General features: G+C 37.4%; 1 non-coding gene across 1 annotated transcript; it reads left to right on the top strand.

The window, feature by feature from the left end:
* The first annotated feature begins 2,264 nt into the window (after positions 1–2,264).
* Positions 2,265–2,371, top strand: LOC136224999 (small nucleolar RNA R71). The gene has a single exon (XR_010686740.1). It is a non-coding gene; the product is annotated as a small nucleolar RNA R71 (small nucleolar RNA).
* The last annotated feature ends 16,864 nt before the right edge of the window (positions 2,372–19,235 follow it).

Genomic DNA, 19,235 nt, shown 5'->3' with positions numbered 1-19,235 from the left:
TATAGTCTAGTAAATGTTTAGAACTTAGCATAGAAACCTTCATATATGTGTTTGCTTTATTTTTCTTCTTCAATCTATGCCAAGTACTATTTTCTCAATATAGTCGATAAAATTGAACAAACAAAATAAGAAGTAAAACATACCCAGTATACATTAACACTAAAACACTTAGGTAATAAACTGAGTAACAACATACTTCTACTATTTTTGAAAGCTGACTTAAATTCAAAAAGTTCAGATCTTGAAAAATCCAACATTAAACTAAGTAAGTATACACAAATGTCTTAAAGATAATTCAATTAAATCTTGGAAGGTTTAGAATTAAGTTAAGACAATATGTGCAACCCTTACGGGGGAGTCATTTCAAAAATATATCAATCATGGGGTAACTTATAACTGAGTTCCATAATTATGTATTTTGCCAACATCAAAATGTGGGAGTTTGTTGAAACACCTTTCCACAAGATTTTGATTTGACAAAATCATCCATGATTAAGAGGCAATTAAATTTAAATGCTTTGATTTAATTGTACTAATGTGTTTGTTCAATATTGAGTGCAAAAATATATATATAAAGTAAGACAGGTCAGAAGTCAGCATAAGCCAAAAGCTGAGTGGAACGGAACTCAGCATGAAAGGATAGAAGCTGAGTAAAGTAGAACTCAGCATCAGAAGCTTCTTTCAAAGTTGCCAGAACGAAGCTGACTAAATTAGAAGACTCCTTCAGAATTGAATAAACAAGAACGGAGCTGACTAAGAAGGAACTCATCATAGAAGTTGAACATTCGAAGATAACGGATGAAGCTGAGTGACAGTCAGGACATCATGAAAGATCCGTTCACTAAAGGACAGAGTCTGCCAATCTTCTGCACCAATAATTGAAGCCTCGAAAGCACACAGAAGACTAATTCCAATAATCATGGGTCTGTGGATTATTGGTAAAAGACAACTGGCACAAAAAGACAAGTCTGATGCAATAAGACAAAACCTGACGCCTGAAGAAAACAGAAGAAGGGAATGGCGGAACAGTCTGAAGCTGACCAGAAGCTGTCTCCTAAAAGAGCCGTTTTGGACACAACGGCTAAACCAATTCAAATGATCCAATCTTCAGAAATTCATCTATAAAAGGACAATGAGAGTTCTTGGATCATTTGCTCAAGCATAAAAAGAAAAATACAAGAGAGAAAATTCTGAAAGCACTCAAATACAAAAAGATCTTACACCAATTTTTCTATTCTATGTGTAAATGCTAGATTGATTGTTTTGTAATCATCTAAGGTGTTCTTTAGTTGAAAAAGAACAAGTGTGTGATCAATAGGAATATTGAGAGTGTTGAGCTGAGTACTTGGTTGTAAGTATTCAGTGGTAGAAAAATCTAAGTGCTGGGTTGTAGTACTTAGTAGGAGCTGAGTAGACGAATAGAGGACGTACTCTTGCATACTCACTGCATTGTAAAGGGTTTGTGCTCTACCTTGAAAGAGCTCAGTATTGGATTGAAAATCCCAGGAGGAACTGGGGACTGGATGTAGGCAGAGAGGCCGAACCAGGATAAGTCGTGCTGAGTAACTTCTAAACTCTCTCTCAATATATATATATGTGTGTGTATGTGTTGCTTGTTGTATTTACTCAGCTTATAAATTGTTAAAACTGAAACTGAGTAAATCTGAGTGTTAAGTTGGAAGCTGACCGTTCAAGTGTCAATTCCCAACTCTCAAGTCAAGCAGTCTTAGTCAGCATAAAACTAAAACTGTCTGACTAATCAAACACCCGTGCTGACCAACACGCTGAGTTATCAAACTCTTAAAATAACATTAAGTCAGCATATTTAAAAGCGAAAAAGTTACATTAGTTCCTAACCCCCCCTTGGAACTAATTACTAGGGACCAACAAAATTTACCTGTTCAATCTCATCCATACCTCCGTAATCCACATCCGTTGGGATTGGGTTACCATTGGTATCGCACGGTGCCATAAACCTATCAATTTTGTGTGATAAGACAGAAAATTGGGCTTGTAACATCGAGACTAGATCAAGATTCACTATACCTTTAACTGGTGATGCGGTTGAGGATGATGGTTTTGCCACCAGTATGTGTCCACGTTCTGCGGGCCACATACTACTGTTGATTGTCATTTCCTCCAAAAGTTCTCTCGCTTGGGTGGACGTCTTTTTCATAAATAAACCTCCCGACATAGCATCTAATGAACCCCTAGTTGTAGGATTTATCCCATTATAAAAAGTTTGCATTAAAAGTGCATCGGGCAATTGGTGGTGTGGGCATAAACGTTGAAGTTCCTTAAAACGTTCCCAAGCCTCATAAAGAGTTTCATTATCATTTTGAGAAAAAGATGTCAACTCTTTTATGACTCTTGCTGTTTTTGCTAAAGGGAGATACTTTGATAAAAACGCTTGGGCTAATTGGTCCCAAGTTCCGAATGTTGCGGCTGACATAAAAGTTAACCAATCTTTGGCTCTATCCTTCAAAGTGAAAGGAAAGAGTCGAAGTTTAATTGTTTCGGCAGTCACATCGGTTATTTTGAAAGTGTCACGAATTTCTAGGAAATTTGCCAAATGGGTGTTCGGGTTTTCGTTAGGTAGTCCATAAAACGTTACATTGTTTTACAACATATTAAGTAAAGCTGGCTTAATTTCAAATTGGTTTGCGGTTATTCTGGGTCTAACGATACTATTGGTTACATCGGCCACTCCTGGCCTAGCATAATCCATGAGTGTTGGTGGATCTGCCATATTTTCTGGCTCGGAATTTTGGTTATCTTTTTGTTTCTTGTGTTTCTTTTTCTTTTTAATTGTCTTTTCAATTTCTGGATCTAATTGGTTTGGTGGAATGCCTGAACTTCGAGAACTGCACATGAACTTGAAATTTTTGCACGAACCAAAACTACCTTCAAAACAGAATTGAAAAATAAATATGTTAGTAAAATAAAATAAATGAAATATAAAAGTTAAAGTAACTATGTATAAACCTAGATTCGAAATAAAACACGAAAAATCTAAATTTTTGTAAAAAAATTTGGCGTTCCCCAACAACGGCGCCAAAAACTTGTTGAGCGATTTCCGCAAGTGCACGGTTTCGCTTGTAGTAATAAAAAGATATCGATCCCACAATGAATGTTTTTTCACAAAAATTTATTTTAATTTAGTTTAAATACGACTTAGGCTTATTAAATAGAAAATCGTTATTTGAATTTGGTTTTGAGATTGATTTAATAAGAATCAGATTAGAATATATGTAGAATGTTAGAAATCAATTCTGTTTTGGGTTTAAATTACAAAACAGAAACATTTAGTGTTTAGAACAAGAGAATAATTGTACTCGTTTGCATTAAGCAAATAAAACAACTTTAAACTTTGTAAAAATTATAAATGTATAATAAACGTAAACTCCTTCAATTAAAAGGCTTTGAACCGTAGAGAATCCCCCTGGCTCTGAGCAGATTTCTACCTTGACCAAATTTATACTTATTTTCGATAAGTCGACCTAACGATCATATCGTCCGTAAGAATGAATTTGTCCAAGTGTTCAACAAAGTTTCCTTGTAAAGATTTCAATTTAACTACGTTTTAATGAAAACACCAGAACTTTACTTCGGATCATTTACCAAAGTAACTACATAAAAATATGTTGAATTGCATGAACTTTATTAGATGAAGTGTGAATTGATACAAGTTTACAGAGAATAAAAAGCATGGAAGCATTCAAGAGGACTTAGTGAGTTCCAGGTTGTCAATCCTTCCTCAAACCTCGTTAGAGTTTGTCAGGCTCCGGGGTCAAATCCGCTACTTAATCTTCTCACCGAATCTTCAGAATAGAGATGGCTCTTCTACTACCAAAATGTAAACTAGTCTTGAACAGATCTTAATCTAAATCTAATTGCTACCGTGTTTGTAATTAATTTAAGAACAATGTGTGTACATGAAATTGGTTTTACAAAATTGAACTCTAACTCTGAATCGTTTCTGACTCAGAATTTCTGCATAAGTTTTGTACTAATATTAAAAATCTAACTCTCTACAACTCTGAAATCAATTCTCTATTTATAGATGTTGAAGAGTCGTGTTTAGGGGTCGTGTTCGCTGCGAAGAGACGTTTCTATCCACCCGAACGTACACGTTTCTTTGAATTTCAACATGTGAAAGATGTGCTGCATGAGTTTCTGATGTTACTGAGATGGGAAAATCTCTACCGAGATTGAGGAGTAAAATTTCAGTCTTCAGAACGCAAGGGAGAGTCGCTGAAATCAGCGTGTCGCGACCGAGATTAGGGAATCTCGGTCGCGACTCGGGAGTTTTTTCCCGACTCCAACTTCGTTCTGTCATCTTCGTTTTGGTGCATTGATTTTCTTCGTATTTTGCTCGTAACTTAGGGTTTTTCCTTCGTTTTTGACCTCTTTTCGTTCCTATTTGGATTTTACCAAATATTTAGGTACCTTGCATGAAAGAAACCATGCAGAATTCCTACAGAATCAATCTGTAACATATATACAACTAACTGAAACATAACTAGACACATCCAGAACTATTTAGAAACCATTCACAATCAACCTGTAACTCGACTGACCAAAACTGTATCAAAATTGTAACTGAAAACATCCAGAACATTATAGAATTCCTACAGAATCAACCTGTAACATATATACAACTAACTGAAACATAACTGGACACATCCAGAACTATTCAGAAACCATAATACTCAAAGTAACAATAACATATAATACTCAAAGTCTGAAATATACACAATAACAGCTAATTGCCCCTAAGGTTAACCAATCTTGTCCATTGTGCTCTCTTATCAGCATAGAAGCGATCCCACCCTTCAACGCTTCGATCATGGTGTTGATACCACCATGTTAGTATAGGGGGGACCAGAAAATTAGGAGATAAATTTAAACAGATATAGTGGCGGCATTGATTACCCAAATGAGCTATGTATATCTCTCGTTCTGGTCTTATAATAGTGGATGCGGCATACAATGGTAACACAGTACCATAAAACTGTGATGTCTGTCCACCCATGAAACCGAAAAACATGACAACAACATTATACAATGTAGCAATCAGAAACAAGTCATCATAAACGAGCATCCAATGCTCATGTGAACAACCTCCACCGTCCCAACTTATCCTATTAATTATTGCATCAACACCGTCAACTAAAACATTTTCATACCGAAAATGGTTAGCAATTACTTCATTTCTAAGGTTATGCCTAACTGCTTGCCATGAATCTTCGGTGCCAAAAATATAGGTAGAAACAACACGGAAGCCATAATTTCCATCACCGATTACGTCGTAATATATTTCGACGTAGGGCTTAATGATCCCGATTACTTTGTCAAAATGTACGAAATCATTAAACTTCAAACGTATTTCCATATGCATTGAGTGAAATAAGATGTTATAACCCGCACAGAACTTATATTAAGTGTAAATGAATTAGATATTGCAAATTTGTATTACAAAAACAAGTTGTGTTGATCAAATAAACATTACCTGATTTTGCAAAATTATGGACAGATGATGAAGAGCTTCTCCTACCACTTCTACCACAACACATAGACGAACTACTAGAACGAGCACATCCATGCCGAGTGTCATTGTACTCCTAGGCACTCGGCGTACATTTTGTGGATTTACTCGCCTTAGGTCATCCTCGAACGTGAATTTTTACATCAGGTTCGGTGTAATGTGCTTCATTAGGGTGTAGTTGATCTTGTATAAGTATTGAAATGTTCCGCAGCAAGGCTGGGTCACCTTTAGATACCTGGTCGACTAAGGATTTAAAATTTCTCTGATCCTCCATCTGATCATTACACCCTTCAGTTTCATGAGTCTGACCATAATTAATCAAAAGTGTTCTCTAGAACAGATGAACCCTCTCAATACTAATCATACGGTTAAGATCATAAGCTTGTTTGAGCTCGCGTACAGATGGTATCTAATGAGAGGTTCTCAATACACAACCACAAAGCACATTCACTTCATGGCTCAAACTTCTCATGCGCTCTAACTCAACATTGAGCAGATGCATGCAGTGGTGGGAGACTTTGCATACCATGTAGTTAAAGGAGAATTCGGAGTACATGACTCCTTTATGAAGCCTGGACTGCTCAAGAATGTACCTGATAAGAAGATAAACATACTATCAGTTGACTGAGATTACAAATACCTGATAAGAAGATAAACATCTTGCAGTAGAACGTATTGAAAATACCTAATATTAGTTGCCTGGGATTCTATCTGCTTGTGAACCTTCTGCCATACCGTATCTAGGGATCCTGTGGCTGTATTGAGCCATTGCTTTAGACTCGTATGTTCGCTCTCCACACGATAAGAAGTTGTGTTGCCAAAATGTAGGAAATCTTTCGTCCAAGCAACAACAAACTTCTCCTTATGCACCAACCACGTCTCCTCAACGTACAAGATAAGAGTTTGGTACCTATTCATCGAATCCTTCATCTTGCTCAAATTTTGCTCGTACTCCGCAATGGATAAGGATTGAATTATTGTTCTCCATTTTCCATTCTTGAATTTAGCGGCAAATGATTTTTCTCCCGTAATTCTATACACCCAATCTTCTACATCCTTGTTTATATGCCAGGTGCATAGCAAGTGTGCTATATGTGGGAAAACCTCCAGGATAGGCTTCAACAACCCTAACTCCCTATCACTAACGATAACAGTCGGGTTGAGATCAAACCCAAGCAAAACCCTCAGCCGTTGCAGGACCCAATGATAGCTCCCTTCAGTCTCATCTTTAATGATGGAATACGTGATCTTGAAGTTGTTATTGCAAGGCGTCACCCCAACAATTTCAACAAATGGAATTTTATACTTGTTGGTTTTGTACGTTGAATCAATGCCGATGTACCAGTAGTAGGTCCTGAATAAATCTACCGATTCTGGATGTGCCATAAACACATGCGTAATCACGCCAAAATGAGGATCAGCTTGCGTATAATGAACATACTTGTTCTCGAGAGCAATATGATAGAACTGACTAGCCAGGTCTCTACCTTCGAACCCATCCTTCTTCATCTTATCCCTATAATTGTAGACGTGTTTAATTGTTGGGTTGTCTTTGGGATGCTTTTCTTTAACGGCTGCTAAAATAGCACAGAGCTTTGCTTGAGCCGAACTCATATTACACATAATTAATTTAGATGCGGTACTGAGTCCGCTCATCTGTCGACTTCCCTCTGGATACATACGTAACGTATGATTGTGCTGACCAGTTAATCCAGCCTTAGCCTTTATCCCCCAACAAGAAAGGTCTGGCCGTTGATAGGCTTTAATCTCAAATTTACACCTGCACGCTTTAGTTTTACTTTTTCTTATTAACCCTGCATCACCCGTTCTCTCTCTGTAGCGTTCACCCCGTGAACATCTCAATTGTTTTTGCTTTCCCCCATGTTTATGCGAAGATATTATAATCTCAAACCCAATTCAAATAGCTACCTGTTTTGCCCAATCAACAACATCTTCACACGAAGGGAAAACGGTGTCCGTTATAAAACGGGAATTGTAATCAATGTCGTCGGGTTGCCAATCTTCTAATGGTACCTGAATATATAAAAAATGCATAATAGGTATTAACATTACGTGCAAAAATTTAAAAAGTGGCATTCGGGTGCATAATATGTATTAACAATACGCGTAAAAATTAAAAAATAAAAATTCAGGGCTTATTCCGTTAAAAATTAAAATTCCGAGCTTGTTCGGGCCTTTTATAGGCTAAACGGGCAGGCTCCCGTTAAAAATTAAAAAATAGGCCAATATTAGCCTAAACAGCCAGCCTGCCCATTCTACCATCGGTTGGAACAGGCAGGTCACTCTGCCCGTCCTACGGCGGAACGAGCGCAGCGCGCGGCCCGTTCCACAGGTGGAATGGGCGGCGCATGCTGCTCGTTCCGCTGGTGGAACGAGCGGCGTATGGTGCTCGTTCCGCTGGTGGAACGAGCGACGCATGCCGCTTGTTCCGCAAATGGAACGAGCGGCACATGCCGCTCGTCCGCAGGCCGAACGGGTAGTTCATCCGTTCGGCCTGCGGTGCGAACGGCATGAGCCGCCCGTTCAGGCCATATCCTTAAAAAAAAAATTAAAATTTCAAAATGAAAATTTAATTTAAATTTATATCGTAAGAATACCTCGTGTTCCAAATCATGGTCTTCGGGAATGCTCGAGTCCATTTTCGTCAAAGTCGGGGTTTTAGGCTTGGGAGAGAAAGAGAGAAAAAAAATTTGAGTTTTATTAAAAAATAAATGAGGAGGGCATAAATGTCAAAAGGGTGCGGTGAAAAGTATAATATTTGCGGTATTTAGCAATACCCAAAATTAAATTAGGGTGCTGTTATACCTAGCCTCAAATTCCCACCCCTAGCCCCGTGAAAGGACGAAAATGCCCTTTCATGGGTCGAGGGTGGGAAAAGGCTATTTTTTTTACCTTCCCAACACACGGGTGTGTGGCTATCATGCCTCACCGTGTGGTCAGGCGTGATAGCCCCACGCCTCACTGTGTGGTCGGGCGCGTGGCTATCACGCCCGACCACACGGTGAGGCGTGTGGCTATCACGCCTGACCACACGGTGAGGCGTGATAGCCACATACCAGACCTCACGGTGGGGCATGATAGACACACGCCCGCGTGTCATGAGGACAAAAAATTACAAAAATTTAATTAAATTTAACTAAATTAAAAAAATAAATAAATAATTACCCATACGTCACACGGACGTATGTGCATCACGCCATCACCATTGTGAGGGCGTGAGGATATCACGCTGCACCACAGGTGACGGCGTATGAATATCACGTCGTCGCCTGTGGTGAGGCGTGAAGCTATCACGCCATCACCTGTGGTGCGGCGTGATGTTCATACACCGCACCAGAGGTGATGGCGTGATCTCCACATGCCTCCATGTCCCGATTCTGATTTCGAATAACAGCAAAATCCGATGCAAAAAACGTCCAAACAACATCAAAATCAAACGGAAATACGTATCATAGGTCCCTTTCATTGATAAATTAGTATGGATCCATGTTTTCATTGATAAATTAGTCTGGATTATATTAAAGAGAGTTTAGATTGTTTGAGAGGATTTGAGAATTCTAAAAATTGTCTAAAGGGTATTTCGGTCTTTTCACGGGACTAGGGGTGAGAATTCAAGGCTGGATATAGTAATTCACTTAAATTATGATTCAAACAGTTAGTCATTTGGCTGTTTGATATTTTTTTTTATAGATTATTTAAGCACTTAAATTTAATACATAAAGAGTTTATTGATTTTTAATTTGTTTGATAATATCATTTAAAATTTTCACTAAAAAACATTTATTTTGATAAGTCAAAATATTTAACTTAAAATTTTTAAGTTGAAAATTATTCACTAATATTTTTAAGTTGAAAATTATTCATTAATATTTATCAAACAAATACACTATTTAATACTTTTAATATTTATAATATTCAACACCTAATCTTAAATATTTATTTTTGAGTTAAACACCAATTTAATTGGGAAAATTACACAAAAATTCATCATTTAAAAATTATTTACAACTCTGTCAAGTTATAATTTTACACTATGTCATACTAGTAAAATTAGTACTTTTAATATATTTTAAGGATCAGAATTTATAAATTAGAAGTCTAGAATATATTTTCTATGATTTATGATTTATGATTGGAGTCTAGAATTTTTAAATTATGGTGTAAAATCATAATATATTGAAAATAATGATATATTAAGAATTAAGTTTGGTGATATAACTTAATCTGGTGTTGTTTGAAAAAATTAATTCTAATATGGTACTAGTTAGAAATTATTTACTTGAAAAAGGGTTGTTTTCTAGCATAGTTAAAAAGGTAAATTATAAAATTGGTTCAATTAAAAGGCTCGTTTACATATTTAGACCCATCACAACACTTCTTATCAAACTAAACACTTTCAAAGTTAACTTTCCCGAAATACCCTTAGTGTATATATATTATCTAGGGTAAACTTCAAATAAAACCCATGTGGTTTCACTAATTTTCAGATAAAGGACTGTGGTTTACTTTTTGTCAAAACGAGGATTGATGTTTTCAACTTTAGCAAAATAAGGAATTTTTCGATTGATACTATTAAAATCACCCTTGACGACTTCAAAAATGACATATTTTAAGAACTACTAATATTTTAAACAACTTTAATTCTTCAACTTTTTTATTTTGAGAATCTTTAGATGATGTTTGGTAAAGAGAGAGAAAGTTAATGTTTAGAGAGAGAAAGTTCTAAAAAAGATGATTTTCGAAAATCGAAAATGTAGTTGCATAAAAAATATGACATTGAACAATTTTAATTCTTGAAAATTTTCATTTTCAGGTCGTTAAAGATAGTTTTAATAGCATTAATCCAAGTGCGAAACCTCAATCCTCGTTTTGACAAAAAGTAAACCACAGTCATTTATCTGAAAATCAGTGAAACCACAGATATTTTATTTAAAATTTACCCTACTATCTAACATATCACTCCTCTTTCTTTCATTATCTTTCTTCGGGTAAATTACATATGTGGTGTATAACTTTTACCATGTTTCACACTTTGATGTACAATTTTCATTTTTGCACATAAAACTCCACAATCTTATGATGACTTCCCTCTAAAGTGTACAACAAGTAAAAGTTGTACACGTATGTAATTTGCTCATCTTTCTTATTCTCTAATTTCTTTGTGATTTTCTATTGAAATTTATGATTTTTTTTATCTTTCGATTTGTTAGAAGTAAAAACTTCTTTAAATAGATTAATTTAGTTGTTGTATCGATGATGAGTAAATATAAAGCATTTTGTAAAGTTTTTTTTGAAGCAATCGTCTTAACAGTGTACGATTTTATTTAACAGTGGAAGCAATGACTAAGCAACTATTAAGCAATTATCTTAGGAGTTGCTTCCACTGCAAAGCAAAATCGTAAACCAAGAACTTATCAGATTTGATAAAATCTTCAAATATCTTTCGATAAAGGTGCAAACTAACTTATATAAAGAAATTTATAGATTTTAGATTGATGTATGAAATTGAAGTTGGATTGCAAAGGATAATAGGTTGAGTGAAAGAATTGGTTAAATCATATTATGATATATACTAATGGTAGTTTGGGAAAGCGTAATTTAAAAATGTCTAGTTTGTAATTTACCCTAATTAAAATAAATAATAGAAAAAAATAATTAATTACTCATTAGGATGGCATATCCATCATAATGATGATGAGTATATAGGCTGCAGGACCATTAGCCAGTGGCTTCAACCCACAACCAACTCTCCTCTCCCTTTAATTTTTTTTATTATTATAAAAGAATATAAAAAAAATTCACTTATGAAATTTATTAGCAAAAGGTTAAAACCTCATCATAATATAAAAGGGTTAAGGTGCAAAAATACACTTAACGTTTTGTGTCATGAAACCACTGTTCAAAACGAAGGCTGCTTCGACCGTCTAGGCGCTCGAAATCGAAAATCCGCCCTGATATTCTTCAATTAGTTCATCTAGGAGTTTTTTTGGTTCCTAGGCATTTTTTAGCCGCCTGGGCTCTGCCTAGGCCGCTTCTACGCCGCCTAGACCGCATAGGCGCCGTCGATTAGACGATGAATAAAATCATTTTATATTGTGAATTTATTTTTTTCTTTATTATAATTCACTTTTGAGTTTTTTCAATGATATTGTTGTTAAAATGTTAATATTTGCACATTTTTAAAAATATATATTCCAAATATGCGTGCTTTTCTATATTAATTAATTTTATAATATTGTTTTTCAGTAGTATTTTTATTTATTGAAATACTGACCTAGCCCAACGGGAATCCCAACCAGGTTGGCACCCCCGAAAAGGCAAAGAACCAAATATATAAATGAAGAGATGAAAAAAGTATGAAACCAATACAAAGAATGTTTTAAGCAAATCTAAACATATCCCTACCAAGGGCATTATCTCTAGCAAGAAGGGAGCAGAAGTCTGGAAGGGTATTCCACATTTGTAAATCTGAGACCAGACGTCCGTAATTAGCAAGAGCGTCCGCCACTTGATTTCCCTCACGGAACACATGGGAGACAACCACCTGAATATGCATCATTGAATCTAAACAATTTAACCAATCCACACGCATTGTCCAGGGAATGATATGCGCACGTGTACGAAAAATTCGAATAACGTAAGTCGAGTCACTTTCAATCCATAGACGAGTCCATCCACGTGACCTCGCAATCGAAACTGCAAAAATAGCAGCTTGCAATTCCGCCATGTGTACCAAAGCACAATCAAGGGGGAAGGCAAATGACCCAAGAGGATGCCCCTGACTATTTCGAAAAACCACACCGCAACCAGCTCTACCCGAGATCACGGAGGCATCAGTGTTAGCTTTAACCTAATCAAACGGAGGGGGCTGCCATCTAACTTCAATGATTCGAGGGGCCCTATGACGACGAGCGTTTAACCCGAGATTATGGAGAATAGATAACTCCACAACAGAATTCCATACCGATCCATTGCTGATTCTATCAGAGCTATGAATTGCAGCCCAAAGATAGTGTAATCCCTCATGAATGTTTGGTGGCTTGCTCTCAAAAATAGCAGCATTTCTTACAAACCAGATCAACCAAACAACGTTGACAAGCGCGACCTGCCAGAGGGAAAGGACTTGCGAACTGAACTTGTGTGAGAAGGCGTGTTGCAAGAGGGTCTGTAGAGAAGAATCTAGTACAAGTCTTCTACCAAATAAAGCTGATATGCTAAACCAGATTTGGGAAGCAAAGGGGCAATGAATAAGCAAATGGTCACTCGTCTCATAAGCCATTAAACAGACCGGACAACGAGATATTAGAGGCAGACCTCTAGCACGGAGCGCATCATGAGTTGGTAAAGCGCCCCATTATGCACGCAAGCAAACCATGGAGTGTGACAGCTGAATAAAAGGTTTCCAAATTGACTGAAAAACCAAAGGCAAAGTCGGAAGAGCACGTAGCCAGTGATAGAATAACTTTACCGTGAAGAGGCCATTGCTCGGAGGTCTCCAAAAACATAAATCATGTTCAGAGCCATTTTCATGCATATTCCGGATGCGCTGGTGCAACGGACTAGCCAGCATCGGAAGATCCCGCCAGTTGCCATTTTCATAAAAATCTGAGATTCTATCAGTGAGCTTCAAACGGTCTGACATAGAAATCCCAAGCTGTTCAGCCAGGGGCGGCAAAATCCATTCCAAATTCCAGAATGACAACTCAGAAGATGATCCAAATGACCAAAAACAATTCTCTCGTAACTTGAGATAGGCGGCCTTGACAGACCACCAAACAGACGATCGCTGCAACCGAAACTTTGGCAAACCAGCCCTATTTAGAAAGCGCGTCCTCAACAAATTAAACCATAAAGAATTGAGGAAAGAAAGCCCCATGCTAATTTACCACTCATAGCCAAGTTAAGGGTCGAGAGGTGTTTAATACCCAACCCTCCTTCCTTTAAGGACTTTAAGCAAACCTTCCAGGGAACAGTAACAAGCTTTTTGGACAAAACTGAACCTGTCCAAATGAAATTCCTCATGTGTCTATTGAGTCTATTTAGCAAACTCACAGGTCATTTGTAAACCATAAAGGTGTGGATCAAAGAGCTAGTGATAACTGAATTAACAAGTGTTAGCCTACCAGCCATAGAGAGAATAATTCTATCCACAGTCGCCGCAAGGTATTTAGCTCTTGGGATCCCTTGAAAAAGAGGAACGCCCAAGTAATTAAATGGGAGAGATCCACTTTTGATTCCAATTAGACCCGCCAATCTATTCCGACGTCTGAGTAAGATCGCATCCCCGAAGAAAATTTCAGACTTTTGCCAATTCACTAATTGTCCAGATAGAGAGCCATATAAATCAAAAATATCCATGGGAGCATGTATGTTCGAGATGCTTGCCCTGCAGAAAACTAAAATATCATCTGCATAAAACAAGTGCGAAGGCATTACAGAAGAAGTAGAATAATCCATTGGAGACAGCGGCCCACACAGGGTATGAGCATTGATAAAACAGCTAAGGAAATCCTCCGCTAAACCAAATAGAAGAGGGGAAAGTGGATCTCCTTGTCTTACTCCTCGAGAGCAAGAGAAATACCCATCAGATCCATTAGCAGTGAGAATCGAGATATGAGTCGAAAAGAGTATCGCACGAATCCAATCAATGAATTGAGAGGAAAAACCAAACGACTTAAGAACTTCAAGCAGAAATTGCCAGTTTAACGTATCAAAGGCTTTCCTAATGTCCACCTTCAGGCACATGTTACCACCAAAACATTTTTTATTCAAGAGATTGACACCTTCAGAAGCGATTGCAATGTACTGATGGATTTGGTGCCCTTTTATGAATCCAAATTGATTCTCTGTAACAATTCGGCTAGCAATAATGGCGAGCCTATCAGCTAAGATCTTTGAGATGATTTTGAATGTGAAATTGTTGGGGTTTAGTGTCTTATAGACAATTGTTCTAGGATACAAACTTAATGTAAATGAATTGTTCTTTATATCCTTTGTTTAATGAGATATATGTTTTATAACTATATAAAGGCAATCCCTTTTAAGCACTAAATAAAGTCTAATAAAAGGAAATCTGTAAGTTTATTTAAAGTGATTATAAAGTGTTCATACAAGCATGAAGTGAGACAAAACTTTATAGTAAACTGATAAACTAAAAACCACCCCAAGTCAAGTGATATGTTTGGGATTGACATATCACTGTTGAGACTTGTATGTAACAATGTCTTCTGTCCGACAGAAAGCTGATCTCACAAGCTTCATATATACAGATATCTGGACAGTTACATAGATCCGATGAAACGTTGTTCATTAGGATTGGGGATCCGATTTGAGATAACAGGATGGGTAGATTCATCCTTGTCACATGTTCATCTCATTGGTATTAATAGGTATAACTAATCCTCAAACTCAAAGGAATATTAATTGGTATTCTGGATTACGGAATGTGATGCTTTGACTCTGGTGTAACACGATCCTTAACAGAGATGACTCTCGGGTGTGAACAGTAGACGTTGGGTATCACAGGAAGTAATTGCGGAGTCGTTATATATTGGATTGAGCATTTATCACTCTCGATAAATGGGAGATACATCCATGGATCGCTTGTGGAAGACTCGACTCTAAATCCTTGCAAGGTGATAGCTTAAGAGTAAGAAATACAGATTTCACTTAACCTATCTTTTTGAGTTGACTCGGCCTGTACAAGTAAAACGAACGTCTCGCTATATGTGACTTGACATCACCCATAGTCATAAGATTCGGTTCAAGGATGTAGTTGATAAATGATCGAATTATACTGTAACTAATACGGAAAGGTTAACGACAGAATCAACCTGTCTTTTTATAGCTTTGGGGGAATGATTACGGACTTGCTAATCACATACTCTGTACATCATTCCGTTATGCAAAGGTTAAATATAATTCTTTGAAAATTAATTTAATAACGTTGCATACGGCTAGAAGCAATAAGAACCTAATGGATCACACATAAGACTTGGAACCTAAAAGTAGGGGTGTGCATCGGTTGGGTTTAAACCGCATACCGAACGAAACCGAATGAATTCGGTTTTTCGGTTCGGTTTTTTTAATAATTCGGTTCGGCATCGGTTTTAATTTTAAGTGTATTTCGGTATTCGGTTCGGTTTGACAGAAAATGTGAAAAAACCGAACCGCACCGAATTACACATATTTTACATTTATATATATATATACACATATATATTTGATTATATAAGTTTAATTTTTTTTATTATTGTTGAGATAATAACGCAATATAGATATATTTTGGAAATATTTAAATTTTTGTTGTTGTTGAGGTAAATTTAATGGAAAAAATATAGTGATTTTTATTTGTTGTTTGTTAATTTTAACTTAATTCGGTTTGTTCGGTTTAAACCGAACTGAACCGTATATTTCGGTTCGGTTTTAATTCGGTTTTACCTATTATTCGGTTCGGTATCGGTTTGAATTATTTTGATCATTTCGGTATTCGGTTTTTTCAGTTCGGTTCGGTTCGGTTCGGTTTTATACCGATGCACACCCCTACCTAAAAGAGAGATAGATGTTAATTGATTGATAGAAGCCCAATTGAGTCCAATAAGGCCCATGGACATAAGGGGGTCGAAATTCATGTAGTGATATACATGAATAATTAATTTGATTTTGTTAATCCTAATTAGATTAGGAATATGAATTAAATTAATTAAGAGATAATTAAGTTAGGAGTTTTAATTAGATTAATATACTCCTATTATTATCCAATAAGGTTATTATTATTATCCTTAATATATTAGATATATAGTGAGATAATAATTAGGAATTATATTCCGAATGGAATTCCTATTCAGTAACCTAATTCTATTTAACTAGGGATTAGATACAAGAGATTATAAATACCCCTTCCCTTGAGATTTTCAAAATCCAAGCAAGCCATACCCTACTTGTGATTTTCGAAATTCACCTAGTCCAAGAGAGAGAAAATTCGACACCCCTAGTTCGAGGACGAGATTTCTCTACGGCTTCGTTTGATCAATTAATTTTCATCTATTTCTTTTATCCTTGATCTTGTGTTGATTAGTTAGAGGCAATCTACTTTGGTTGCTATTCAACGGTTGATACTAAATTAATCTTCCCGTGTTTTATTTCGTGTTTGGGAACTCGAAGAAGAAAAACAAACAAAAGGGAGAAATTCGTTTTACTACTCCTACATCAGGTCAGTTCACGATTTCGCGGATTCCCGGAGATTGAACCGTCGGATCGTCGCGATTTGTGGACAGGAGCTTCTAGACATATTCTTCCACGTTTCCACCGAAGGGATTATCGTTCGGAGGCCTGGAAGGTCTGTTTCGGATAGGAGAAGATTGGTAGACAGTTTCTATCTCTTTTGAAGTTGTGGGCACTTCGTTTGCAATGGTAGATAGAACTTCTAAAAGGTATTTCTTCTTATCCTTCTTTATATGAAATAACGGTTAACGGATCTTGTGGTTAAATGGAAATAGGTTAAAAATTTTATATTTCCGCTGCTATACCTTAGCCTAATTTCTAGTAGAAATTGCTCATAACAATCGGCCTATACTGTTCAATTGTCGAGGCACCAGGGACTTTGGGGATAAGTGCCATCAAGCTTGAATTCAGCCCACCAGAGATTTTCCCATGCTGAAAAAACCCCTGAACCCTTTTACACACGTCACTACCCACAATGCTCCAATAGGACTGAAAGAAATGACCGGTGAAGCCGTCAGGGCCAAGAGAGCTAGAAGGATCCATGGAAAAAACCGTATGACGGATGCAATCCTCATCAGGGTAGACGGTTAGAGATGTGTTCTCAAAATCCGTCACAACCCGAGGAACCATATCAGAAACTAGAGACAAATCCACCGGATTCCCACCTGTGTTGGCGAACAGGTTATCATAGTAAGAGATAATATGATTAGAAATAGTATTTGGGTCAGTGTGAGAAACCCCATCAATTGTTAAGGCCGAAATTCCCATATACGATTTTCGCATCGCAGAGACACATTGAAAGTAGCTTGTATTACGGTCTCCCTCAGCAAGCCACCGCACCCGACTTTTTTCTTTCAAATATGTTTCTTGTTGAAGCAAGTGAAGGTCCAACTTCTCATGAGCGGCCAACTCACGTTCCTGAAGATTCAATGACCATCCAGCAGGTTGAATAGTCTGCTGAATATCTGCAAGGGAGCTGCGCGCCTCATCAATGTTAGCATTGAAGTTACCAAAAATATTAATATTCCAATTTCTCAAAATAGTCCTCAGACCACGTAACTTATGACACAACAAAGGAGCCGACAGAAGAGCAGGGGCAGGGCCATACTAATGATTTTTTATTATCCCATAAAGCTCAGGATTACTAACCCACATTTTTTGAAATCTGAACCGAGAAATCCTACCAGAAGTAGTTGAAAATTTGAACAGAAGGGGGTGGTGGTCCGAGTGATGACGCGTTAGCCCCACACAGCATGAATTCCAAGTTTTTGCAAAATCAGTCGAAACTAAAGCCCTATCAAGCCGAGAATTGACATGCGCCTCACCAGTTCTCCCATTACACCAAGTGAAGAAACAACCAGTAGAGGGAATATCCAGCCAATCCCCATCATCCATAAAATTCCTGAAGTCACGATAAGGTCTCGTAGCCGAAGGCCATCCCGTTTTCTCATGAGCCCCAAGGATTGCATTGAAGTCCCCAATTAACAACCATCTACCTTGTAAATTCAATTTGAGAGCATTTAGAGTCAAAAAGAGGTCAACACGTCTGTTTGCCCAAATACTGCCATACACAATTCCATAATAATGCTTAATGCCCTGCACATCCTGTTGCAAAACCACAAACTGTTCATGCTGAAGAATTACAGAGATTGCATCAGTCATAGCAATCCTTTGAAGAATCCAAAGAATTGGCTTATCACGCAGATTAACAGAGATCAGTCTCATGCCAATGTTGGCCCAAAACGAAGGACGAATTGCCTCAAAATCAACCATTGGTTCTGCTAAGCAAAGAAGATCAGGTTTATGTTGCCTACATAAATCAGAAAGGTACCTCTGAGTGTTAGGGTTGAGGAGCCCCCTATAGTTCCAGAACAGAACTGTCATTCAAAATGAATAGGGGGTTTGATGGCCCGTTTCGCTCGGGATTTCTCTGCCTCATGTTTTCCACCTCTGCGTGCTTTAATTGATGTCACAGTGTGCCATATTTCATCTTCTTGCTCTGCCTGGTCTGCCCAAGAAAGAGTGGGAGAAATATTATTGTTGCCAGGAGAGTCAGGCCTCTCCATTTCATCAACCGGCTCTATTTGTCCCAAGGGGCTCCCAGCAAACACAAGTTCTTTGTCAGGACTGACCTTCTCAACATCAATTTTCTCAGCAAGGTCAGTAACAATTCTAGCTGTGGCAATTGCCACCGGGACAATTGCACGATTCTCATCAGGAGGAGAAGGTTTCTTAGTCGACGGTTTTTGAAAAGATCGACTCTCCGGTGGTTTTTTATTTTTCCTGCAGTCATATACCGAATGACCAATAGAAGAGCAAACTTTGTAGAACTGAGGAAGCCTTTCATAAACCACTTCAATCCAGATGTTTTTCCCTGCTCTCTCAACTCCAAGCTTCGTTGGTAGTTCTCCTGCCAAATCCACATCCAACAGTAGTCTAGCAA

This window comes from Euphorbia lathyris, chromosome 3 (assembly GCF_963576675.1).
Source record: "Euphorbia lathyris chromosome 3, ddEupLath1.1, whole genome shotgun sequence".
NCBI lineage: Eukaryota > Viridiplantae > Streptophyta > Magnoliopsida > Malpighiales > Euphorbiaceae > Euphorbia > Euphorbia lathyris.
This window is presented reverse-complemented; position numbering and strand designations above follow the sequence as displayed.